Source organism: Haemorhous mexicanus, chromosome 16, assembly GCF_027477595.1.
Source record: "Haemorhous mexicanus isolate bHaeMex1 chromosome 16, bHaeMex1.pri, whole genome shotgun sequence".
Classification (NCBI taxonomy): domain Eukaryota; kingdom Metazoa; phylum Chordata; class Aves; order Passeriformes; family Fringillidae; genus Haemorhous; species Haemorhous mexicanus.
In genome coordinates this window covers 2,762,004-2,771,432 of record NC_082356.1, presented here as the reverse complement: position 1 = coordinate 2,771,432, position 9,429 = coordinate 2,762,004, and the positions used below count along the sequence as shown (strand labels likewise).

The 9,429-nt window shown below is 58.7% G+C and overlaps 1 long non-coding RNA gene across 1 annotated transcript; it reads right to left on the bottom strand.

The window, feature by feature from the left end:
- Nucleotides 1-218: 218 nt before the first annotated feature.
- Nucleotides 219-1,130, bottom strand: LOC132334702 (uncharacterized). Its single transcript, XR_009488442.1, has 2 exons — nt 834-1,130; nt 219-543 (listed from the first exon to the last, which is right to left on the bottom strand). It is a non-coding gene; the product is annotated as an uncharacterized LOC132334702 (long non-coding RNA).
- Nucleotides 1,131-9,429: the final 8,299 nt, after the last annotated feature.

Sequence of the window (9,429 nt, the reverse complement as noted above, 5' to 3'; positions counted from 1 at the left end):
CCAGGCACCGCTCTCGCAGGGATCCCCACAGCTCCAACCCCTGCCCAACTGTTCTGCTGGCAGCACAAAGGCTTCAGCAGAACCACCAAAGGCCAAAAGGCTTCTGGCCATTTTTCCTGCAGCACTGCACACCTGGGCAGCTCACTGAGCACAAGCACCCTTTTCCCCTTTTCTTCAATGCCCTGCAGGTCTTGGCAGCAAAAGAAAGATCCTGGGTGTCTGTCTATTATAACACATCCTATATTTATATACTAAAGAAAAACAAAAAGAAGAAAAGAACAGTCTTGAACAAACTGAAAATCTCTGCTGGCTCAGGTGGCCCCAGCAGACAGAGCCTCTGGGCTCATCTCTGTGCAGAGCTCCAGCAGCGCAGGCAGCTGAGCCCCAGCAGACGAAGCCTTGTCCTCCATGGCCCACGGAGCTCACCATGCAGATTCCTGAAGGTGGAATATCGAGGTCTGTCTAATGCCCTGAGGATATGCCAAGTTTGAATTGACAGGCTGCTGACAGAGGGGCTGATGTCATTTGCCATTACTTCCAGGGCTGTAACAGAGAGGAACAGAGCCATGGTCAGATGACACATCTGCAGGGAGCTGAGGAGAGCGCCCTGCCAGGGCCATCCCGGCCCGCACTAGCCATGGCCAGGATGGAGCAGGGTCCAAGGGGATGAGCCCAAAGAGCAGCCATGAATCCCCCACATGGCCCTTAAATCTCAGTGTGCTCCACCCAGGCCAGCCCTTGTCCGCACAAGGAGCAGAGCCCTCCACAGACGGGACAGGGCTTGCAGCTTTCCCCTTGCAAGCCCCTGCTGCCAGCCTGCTGCCCTCACTCACCACTGTAGATAAGCTTCAGCTCTTGATACTTCCCCATCAAGCTCCGCCCGGCCATCCCTGGGAACACAGAGCCTGTCACAGCCCCAGCGGCACAGCTCCCTGCCAGCATTGCTGCCGGCACTGTGGCTACACGCCCTGCTGGCCCAGGAGGGCTCAGCCCAGCCTTTGCTTCACGCTGCCGCCCCAGGGCACGGCTGAGAGAGGGCGGCAGCAGCGCCGTGGCCAGGCGGGGCTCGATGGCGCCGGGCCCGGGTGGCGCTGCCGTGGCAGCAGGCGGGGCTGGGGCCGAGCTGTGGCGGGCTGGGGAGGGAGCCCGGGCTCGTGGCTCACCTATGAACCTGATGGCCGCCACTCGCAGGGACTCCTGTGGGCTCTGCAGGTAGGGCAGGGCCCGGCGCAGGTGCTCGGCTGCTCTGCCCTCCACGTCTGACAGCTGGAGAGAGCGGCAGGAGGGAAGGGTTGGTGAGGGCTCAGCCCCTTGGCCGGGCACTGCCTGTGCCCAGCCCCAGCCTCCCCTGCCTGCACAGCCCTGAGGCGCGGCCAGCAGCTGCTGGCGCCAGGGTCTGGAGGGGCAGAGGGCCGGCTGCTGCCCGGGGAGCCGCGGTGCCGGCCCGCCCCACAGCTCCGCTGGGCCAGGGCTGCATCGGAGCCTGGCTGGGGCCCACAGGAGCCTGGAGAAGAGCCCGCACGGCCTCTGGGTGCAGCAGCGGGCAGGGGCACAGCTGCCAGCCCCGCACTCTGAGCACCGCCCTCGGGGGCCTTCTCCAGGCAGAGGCTGGGGCTTGCAGGCTGTCCTTACTAGGCAGTTGGCGAAAATCCAGAGTTTCTCCTTCGTCACCAGTTTTTCTAGATCTTTCCTCTTCATGAACTTGAGCAAACAATGTAGCGTTTCCTGAGAAGCCTGGAGAGTAGCAGAGACACAGAAATGGCCCCACAGCCCAGGGCGCAGGACTCACGTTCCTGTGCCAAGGCCTGGAGGAGGCTGCAGCCCGGCAGGCGCCAGGGCAGGAGGCAGCCGAGCCCCCTGCCAGGGGGACAGCAGCAGCCCACGAGTCCTCACCTGTGCCACACGCCGATTCCCATCATGGCAGTGGAAGAAAAGTGGGAGCAGGCTGTGGCTCACTTGTGTCTTCAGGGCCTTTATTTTCTTTTCCAGTGGAAGAGTCAGCAATGTTTGGAAGAGCAATATGGAGAGCTGCTGCACCTGGCTATTATTCTGAATGAAGAGAAGAAAAGAAGACCTCGGCATGGGCTTCAAGGGGCTCAGCTGGGTGCAAGCCTGCAAATCCACAGGGCACCAAGTGTCCAGGCAGCACCCAGTGGCTGTGGCTGGGCGCACAGAGCCTTACGTGATCAAAGAGTGGCGGGAGCGCCTCAGCCAGCTGCAGTGCAATCAGGCTGGGTATTGGCGTGTCCTTGTCCAAGATTATAAAGCTGAGTACCATGACCTTTATCTTAACTATCTCTCCATCTTCATCCCGCAGGAGCCTCACAAGTCCTTGAGTCAGGCTCCACATTTTTCTGGTCTGTGTGGATCACAAGTTTATGAAATTCCACCCTGCTGGTGCAGGGCCTAGAGGCCAAATGCCTGTCCCGAAGCACTCGGGCAGCTGAAGGGGAGGCAGGAGAGCTGGGAGCAACTGCCCCAGCACCCAAAGCCCAGCCAAGCCCAAGCGACTGCATTCCCCAGTGCAGCTTCAGCTGCTGCCCCCTTCTCACCATCAAGGGATTGTCAGTGAGCCTGAGGAGGGCCTTGAATGCCAGGAGACGCCTCTCCCTGCACTCGCTCTTCAGGTACCGTGAGAAGATTTGCAGGACTCTGTCAGCATCGCATTCCCTCAAGCCCAGGCACTCGAGGACCTGAAAGGCACAGGGCAGTGACAGGGGACCCGGCCGGCAGGAGCCCAGAACCGCACAGGGCTGGGCCCAGGCAGCAGCACAGGGCACGGGCACCGTCCCAGGCAGCTGTGGCTCCGAGAGGGCAGAGAGCTGGGAGGCAGCTGAGCGAGGCAGTGCTGGCCATCAGGCTCACCTCCACAAGGAACGCCAGGGCAGGCAGATCCCAGCGTGGCTCCTGTGTGCTGAGCAGCCGGAGCAGGTAACGAAAAATCCGGGAACAGGAGGGTAGGGAGACACAGCACATCTCCCTGGCAGGAGAAAAAGGAACCAAGACTGTGAGCCAGGGGGACAAATGTTTCCCAGGACTGACTCACAGAGGTCTGGTCTTTCCCCAGCATCCTGCAAGTGCACCTGGGATATTTCGGAGGTGGCTCCTTTTGTCCACCCTCCTCTCCCAGCCTTTTCCAATCTGCTCGGCCGTCCCTCAGTGACAAGGCCCTCTGGGCTACAACCAGGGGGACTGTGTGGGCCACCTGGGCACAGAGCACAAATGTCAGAGGCAGTGGGGAGAAGGGGGTCTCACCTGGCCAGCAGACCCACGGCATAGTGGCTGGTGTCAACAGAGAGCAGCGTGTCCCAGCCACACCTGCGTTCCATTGCCACCACCACATCCTCCTGTTGCGTTCGGCAGAGCAGGGACTTCAGGGTCTGCACTGCAAACCTGCGTGCAGAGCAAAGCCCAGGTCACATTGGGAGCACTGGCTCCTTCACCGGCCACGTGGCAGGGACAAGAGGAGTGGGATGGAGCACCTGTTGGGGCTGGTGGCAAGGCCATGCTCTTCCTGGCATCCCATCCAGAAGGTATCGACCTCCTCTGGCACATCCAGAGTGCTGAAGAACACTTGGAAGAGCAGATGCACAAAGAGGCGGGGGAAATACACCGTCACCACACATGGGACACAAGGCTCCTGGAGGATCTTCCACATCACCACAGCTGCCTGCAAAGGACAAAGTCCCCCAAGACAGTGCTCAGTGCCGAGATGTCTGTGTGGCAGGGCCCAAGTGTGGCAGGGAGAGGCCCGGAGAGATGCAGGGGGAGCACCGGGCTTGGTGGGCCTGAAGCTGGGCCAGGTTTCAGGCGAGTGCCCGAGGCAGGGAGATGCAGTGGGGGAAGGAAGATGGAGAGCTGCTGGAGAGGCAGCCTTGAGGCCAGCAAAGGCCAGTTGCGGAAACTCACAGCCAGGGCAAAGACACCCGTTTTGTCCCCATCTGAGGTGCACGTGCTGTGCTCTGGCCAGCTCCCCAGCACATCCAGGAGTACCAGCTGTGCCAGCTCCGCAGTCCTGGGCGAGCCCATGATGGTCTTCCACATGGCCATGGAAGCTCTATGGGGTTAAAGCTCTGTCTCAGGGGGGTCTCAGACAAAGCATCAGGGCCTGGGCGTCTCTAGGGGCCCAGGTGGACCGCTGGCTCTGCCTCTGCCCACTGGCCCTTGCCAGCAGCACTCAGGCTCAGGGGCTGACACGCCAGGGCTGGCAAAGGGAGCAGCCAGAGGGCCCTGGAACTCTCTGTTGGTCAGACACCTGCAACAGGCTGTACAGGCTGATGGGCTGGGGAGCCCTGAGCCCTCTGGGCAGGTGGGTCCCATACCTGTCACAGGATGGGGACACACGCAGGAGTGTCATTACTGCATCATTTGGCTGTGCTTCGGTGAGATCCAGCAGGGGCTTGTCCAGCCTGTGCTCCACAGAATCATTGGCCATGATCCGCTGGTGGATGTACCTGACCAGGGCGGGCACCTGGAGAAGGCACAGGGAGACTTGGAAAGTTGCCAGAGGGAGGAATGTCCCCAGCTTCCCCAGAGAAGTGCTGCCCTTCCCACCACACTGCCATGTGGCCTCAAATGCTCACAGGGACCAGCAGACGTGGCTTGGGAGGCCAAGCAATTCCTGGGAAGATCAAACCCTGGCCACAGGCTGCTTACTTGCTTTGGACTGTAAAAAACTTCCTCTACAAGCATACACAGGAGGGCAGCACTGGTCTCATGTTTGAGGACCTCTGAATGTGCTCTAAGGCCCGTGCCCATAGCCCTGGTCTCTTCCTGCCGAATGCTCTTGATGAATTTGCAGATGAACTGTAGGAGAAGGTCAAGAAGCCAGGGGTATTCCATGGAGTGCTGCACACACCATGCTCGGCTGAGCAGGGACAGCAGGCCCAGCCCAGGTAGGGGTGGCTGCAGGTACCTGCGCTGTTCTGCGGAAGCGGCCACGGCTGGATTCCTGCTCTTGTGTGAGCTCCAGGGCTGGATCGGGCAAAGAGCAAGAACAGGCAGAGCTGAGGGCATGCGGGAGGGGCTGGAGAACACAGCCCAGCCCTGCTCTCCCCAGGCAGGGAGAGCTCCGGGATGCTCCAGGGGGATGGAGCACGGCTACTGCAGGGTGTCTGCCCAGCCGCTCTTCCGTCCTGTCCATAGGCATGTCCCCAGGGGGTGGCATGGCATGGCATGGCATGGCATGGCATGGCATGGCATGGCATGGCATGGCATGGCATGGGGTCAAGCTGGCTGCAGGCACCAGTCCTGTGGCCGAGCTCTGCCACTCACCCTCCTGCTGTGGATGGAATGGCACCACCTCTTCAGTCTCCTCTGCTGGGGCAGCTCCAAGGCCTTCTTCCTCCCCTTCCACCCAGGCCAGCTTTGGCACTTTCGGGCGTCTCTGCTCCATGTCAGTGACTGGAGCTACTTGCAGGAGAAATGCCTTGGAAAAGCTCCGCGGCACCAAATCTCACACTCTGCCCTTGAGGGCAGTGCAGAATAGAAGCTTCGGACGGCCACGGGTCAGCAAGTCCTGCGGTCTGGCCTCGAGGTCAGCTGCAGGAACAATGCCTCGGAAAGGCTCTGGGTCAGACACGATCGAAGGCACTGTGCGGGGGCTCCTCACGGCACCGCTCTGTGCTGTCCTGTCCCGTTGCCTGCTCCGAGCACTGTGGCCTGCTCTTGTCACCACCACCTCCTATGTCACCACGTGTCACAAAGGGCCCTTGGACACCCGTTCTATGCTGACCATGCTACCCCATGTCACAAAGGGCCCCTGCACACACTGCCCCCTGCCCTGGGGCCACCCCCAGCCCACCCAAAGTGGCCCAGGCTGGAAGGAATCCCTGGTCCCAGGTTTCTAAGCCAGCCTGACAGGGTCTTAAGGAAGGGCTCAGAGCATCAGCAAACGGTGCCCTGCTCTCTGGGCTCAGGGCAGCAGAAGGAGACCCCAGGGCTGCCGAGGCAGTTGCTCTGGGAAGGGCACGGGGCCTTCCACAGAAGCTGGCACGGCCTCCTTGGGACACGTCCCAGCTGGTGGCCATCCTAAACCTGTGGGTGTGACATGGACAGGGAACGTGTGGGCCAGGGCAGGAATGCTGCTCTGACCCCTGGGCCTGGGGAGCACTGACATCAGCAGGTGTGGCAGAGTCCCTGCCTAAGCAGACCTGCCACCCCCCGAGCCCTGGCAGCGCTGGTGCCCATCTCCTGCCCCAGAGACCTGTGCCCCCGGGGGGCTTCTGTGCCAGAGGGAGCCAAAGCCCACGTGCATTGGGGGCTGTGCTCCTTCCTGCAGGGGCTGTTGGCAGGAGCACCTGGAGCAAATGCTGGCAACACTTGGTCTCGGTCAGAAGCTCTCACTCCATGCTGAAATTATTTTCTATTGAAGTAATTTCCTTTAGGACAGAAACACCTTAGTGGTGAAGGCACAGAAGAATCTGGCGTTTCAGACTCCTCACTTCAGGAAAGCTTTACTTCCCATTGCTCAACTCAAGGAGTTCCAAAAAGTTGCAAACTTCCCAAATTCATTGGGATGGCCTGAGAAGGTGAAGAGTTGGAAGTTTGCTTCCCATCTCAAAGCAGCACCTCATTTACCCTAACATCATCCACTGAGAGTCACTTTACAGAACATAACACTACACAGAGGCAAAAAAAAGGTCATTCTTTGGTTTGCAAACAGTTGTCTATGAAGGGATGATAATATCCTAATTCTCTTAAGGAATAAAAGCTGTCCAGAAATGAAAGTCCACTCAGTGTTACATAAGTAGCCCAAAGAAATGAGTAGATGGCAAAAGGGCTAATCCTCCCCCTGGTACAGATATCTAAGTGGCCAGTAAAGTACAGCTCTCCCTTCTTGTTCCCTGCAGAAGAATCAGGACCATGAACAGGAAGAGTCACAGATATTCTTTCTGCCCTCTGTTAGCAAAGCTATGCCAAACCACAGATGCTGCCTTCAAACTGACTCAAATGCCAGCCTAGACCTCTCACCTTCCAGACAACTCCTTCTCCAACACTTCACCAACACCAACCCTCCCAAACTCCCACCCAGAAGCTCTCAACACCCCACCAGGACTCCCAGCTGTCCCCGTCCCTCCGCAGAGCTTTCCCACCCTCCAGCAGACGCCCTGGTTCCCTGCAGGTGCCGTGGGATGGCACTCAGGGGGATCTGCTCCAAGGCCTTCCCCGGTGGCAAGCTCAGGCTGCCAGGCCTGGGGTTCCTGGATCACCCTTCTCACCTCACTGGGAGCTCCCTGGGAAGCACTTTCCTTGAGAAGCAAGCTCCAAAGGCATTTCCCCAAATGTGTAGATTTCCTGGGGAACACCAACACACTCTTAAGAAAAGCTGGCAAGGCTGAATGCTCCAGCTCTAGCTCCTATTCCCCCAAGTGTGTTTCCAGGTGGAGGTTCAGGGGTGCAGCCCCAGGCCCCTACAAACACAACGTGCCCGCTGCCTCTTCACCTGCCTCAACTCCTGCCTGCGCTCACGGCAGGAAAACCAGGCTGTTCCCAGCCAGAGCCCAGAGCCCTGTCCCCACAGGACGCTCTTGCCAGAACCTTCCAGAACTCTCTGCTGTGCACGCAGCACTTTTCATGTCCGCTCCCAACAGGCTTTGGAACGCAGAGCACACCCTGGCTGGCTCTGCCACCAGCACGCCCCAAACACAGGTGGAGGAAGAAGCAGCAGGGGTTGTTTCGTGGCCATGCCCAAGAGAAACTGGAAAGGTGCCCTCGCTCTGGTCTCACTTGGTTGGCTTTCTGACTGGCTCTGAGCCTGGGGCTGCCATTCCTTGGTTGTGGGGACCAGAACCACACCTGGGATCCCAGCACTGCCAGGCAGCGCTCCAGGCACTGGCACGGTCATGTGTCTGAGTCTCGGGCACCGTGCTGCTGCTTCATTTGCTCTTAGGCACACCCAAAGCTCTCTGTTGAGCCCACATGGTCTCTGGTTCTGCCCTCTTCCTGATCCTGTGCAGGGATGGAGCAGTGCAGTGCTTTCAGGAAGCTGTTCTTGAAAACGTTCCAGCATTCCAAGCTCTTTCGCCCTCTGTGGATGCTTGCCATGGAATGCCTCACAGCTGGGTTCAGAGCATCCTCAGCTTGGCTCTTCCAAAGTCCAGGGGCTCCAGGGTGCTCAGCAAGATCAGTGGTGTGGAAATGGACCTTCAGCACAGGGACCCTTCCAGCCTGATCTGCCCTCGTTCCTCTGTGTCTGTGCACAAAACACGGCGTGGAAGAGAACACCAGGAGGGGCCTGTGTGTCCCAGGGCTCTGGATTTGCTTTGCTCCAGCTCCACAGAGATGTGGGTAAAGTGAAGAAGCCAAACAGTTTATTAATGGAAGGTGAAGCAAAGGGATGAGCAGGGAGGGAAGAAAGGGGATGGGCAGGGTCTGAGGGCTGGAGGGAGGGAGCTGTCACCAGGGAGGGAGAAGGTGGGAGCTATGGGAGCTTCCCACAGGCTCAGCTGTGCCCGTCATCAGCTGTGCCTGGAGCTCCAGCTGGTCTCCTCTGGTCTCCAGGTTGTCTCACCTTCCAAGGGATCTGGAGGTCTTAAAGAGACACTGGTTCTTCTGAGCCAGAAGATGAAAGTAGTTCTGCAGCTCTTCCCTCAAACATCATCTGTATAAATGTGCTTATATGGGAAGGGCTGTTGTCTTCACTCAGGCCTTGAAGGGCTGGAAGAGAGAGGAACAGAGCCACAGTCAGAACCTGGATGTGCAGGAATCCAAGGAGACCTTCCTGCCAGGGCCATCCCACCCAGCTCTTGCCATGGCCACAAGACAGGAGGGGCCAAGGGGATCAGCTGCAAGGTGCTGGCCATGAATCCCCTCACCCATGTCCCTGAAATCTCTGTGTGCTCTGCCCACGCCACCCGCGCCCACAGAAGGAGCGAAGCCCACTGCAGCCAGGGCAGGGATTGCAGCTCCCTGCCCAGGCATTGCAGCTCACCCAGCCAGCCCCTGCTGACAGCCCGCTGCCCTCACTCACCCTCGTGGAGGGCCTGGAACTCTTCCTTCTGCCCCATCAGGAGCAGCCTGGCCATCCCTGGGAACACAGGCTAACCACAACTAAGGCTGCTGTGGCTGTTATCCAGTTGTTTTATGGCCTAATAAGGTGAGGGATTAATGGATTTTTAACTTCCTCTGGAAGGCAGGCACATGGATTCAGAGCTATCACACACTAACTGTGTGTTTTTGGGGTATTTTAATAATGGTACTTACTGTGAGGAAATGACATTGGGGGAGACTTTCTCTCAACCCTTCACCCAGCTCTTTGGGTCTGCCCCACCACTTTTCAAAGGGTTCACATCCACTCTAAATGCTACTGATATCATACAGTGGTTATTTTTGCTGATAGGCCTGTTCTATTTAGCATTCAGAGATAGGGGAAGATTAACCTGGATAACCACGCTGACACCTACCCCAGAGACAAGGGATGCTGCTGCC